This window comes from Pleurodeles waltl, chromosome 12, assembly GCF_031143425.1.
Source record: "Pleurodeles waltl isolate 20211129_DDA chromosome 12, aPleWal1.hap1.20221129, whole genome shotgun sequence".
Classification (NCBI taxonomy): Eukaryota; Metazoa; Chordata; class Amphibia; order Caudata; family Salamandridae; genus Pleurodeles; species Pleurodeles waltl.
In genome coordinates this window covers 118,398,744-118,400,607 of record NC_090451.1, presented here as the reverse complement: position 1 = coordinate 118,400,607, position 1,864 = coordinate 118,398,744, and the positions used below count along the sequence as shown (strand labels likewise).

Genomic DNA, 1,864 nt, shown 5'->3' with positions numbered 1-1,864 from the left:
GGCTAATGAAGATTACCAATAAGTAACCAACGCATCACCACTCTTTCTGAATGTGCGTGGCTCATTCTGCAGGACTTGTTCTTTGTATGATTCCTGGATTTTCAGAAGCCCTTTGATGCAGCACCCCCACACTGAAAATTGTTTCAGCACCACTGGACAAGGGTCAGTTGTCATGCTCATCTGCGGCGTAAATTTGCATTGAAGTAGTCTAACTCCCCAGGTCCTGTCTTTTGCTCAATTTGCCTTTGTGAGTTTTCTCTCAATCACTGTTGATTTCCTTTGATCTTTCTTTCTTCTTTCACTTCGCCTTCGCCTTCAGTGTATCTTTCGGCCCTGTTAAGAGACACGCCCCCTTGTAGCCACTTCTATACTTCTGTCACCTAATTATTTTCCTATCCTTTCCCCTGTAACGTTGCTGATCCTAGCTATAGCATGACTATCCAGAATTTGTTCACCTGAGTTATGTTCCTCTTATCCCCACGCATCTAATAATCAGCTCTTGGTCTCCCTCCACCTCTCACGTGACATAGTCTGAGCCAGTGTCTCCATCTTGGAGAGACAATCTCTTGCACTTCTGTTGTTCTACTGGCGCTGCCGGCTTGAGCTTTGGTCAGAAGTGGCAAAAGAAGGACTAATGGAAAGTGAACGTGTACTGGAGCAACAGAGTGTATGGATTTACAAGCGTTTGATTAAATGAGAAAAAAAGAGTTTACTTGAGAGAAAAAACTTAACTTGGCCCGTACGGGGATCGAACCCGCGACCTTGGCGTTATTAGCACCACGCGCTAACCAACTGAGCTAACCGGCCATGAATCAAAGAGTTATCCTTTTTCCATGACATGCAGATACACAGAAGAGTCGGTCTCACTATCGCAATTCCTTCATACTTTTCTCCCTCCGTCCCCTGTCTGGATTGCAATAACAAGAGCCGTTGAGTGCTGCACGCCAGCCTCAGTGCCTCTTCTTTCAGTCAATGTCACTGTGTGCTATGATATCTTTGTAACATTGGTTGTTGCCGGAAGAAAAGGAAAGGATGGATTGAATTTGTATTCTTTTACAACAAAAAACAAAATGCATCGGCTTGCTTGCTCATTAAGTTTACAAGGCCAGCTGCTTTTGAGATATTCTAATTATAGTGGTTATTCGGCGTTGGAGGTAAGAGAGTTGTTTTTAGGTCTGGCCGTTCCTTCTGCTTTAAATGACTCTAGCTCATCTCAACAAAGTAACAACAAAACAGAGCCAACGGTTTGTTGCTCAAGCCTTCCCTACTGCACCTTCCCATGTCTCTCCTGCCGACCACAGTGCAGGAAATTTGAGTTTGCATTTGCGCAAAGAGACGTACAACACAATTTGCGCAAAGAGACGTACAACACAAGAAGGCGCGCTTTTATGTGCCGGGCACCACCCGGCCTGTGCATTCCTCACTGCCGTGAGATCAGTTTACTCAGCAGAGCATGACGCTGCAATTGGTTAGTAAGGCCTGCCTGACCAGAATAGTATATTTGGGGTCATGTATTTGATTGCATTTTTAAAACAGTAACAGAACTTAACTGCAATGTTTAAATAGGTCTAGACATATTTAAACAGTGTCAATTTGATAGAAGAATTCTGGAAAATTCAGAGGGGAGGCACCAATGTTTTTTTTTCCCTTTGGGTGGATGTGGCATTAAAGAGTTTGAAGACCACTGGTCTAAGTGGACACTAATACACCTGGATCCTCCTGAATTCCTCGCAACTGGATGCCAGCAAACCTGGCTGGAGAGCTACTGTGTTGGACTGATCCTGTCGATTCAAGTGGTCTTTCCTAGAGAGTCGGAGGTCATGGAAGTAGATGGAGTTGATGGTAAGCTTCAGGGCTTTGAAGT

At 44.5% G+C, this 1,864-nt stretch overlaps 1 non-coding gene across 1 annotated transcript; it reads right to left on the bottom strand.

The window, feature by feature from the left end:
• Positions 1 to 733: 733 nt before the first annotated feature.
• Positions 734 to 807, bottom strand: TRNAI-AAU (transfer RNA isoleucine (anticodon AAU)). Its single transcript has one exon. It is a non-coding gene; the product is annotated as a tRNA-Ile (tRNA).
• Positions 808 to 1,864: the final 1,057 nt, after the last annotated feature.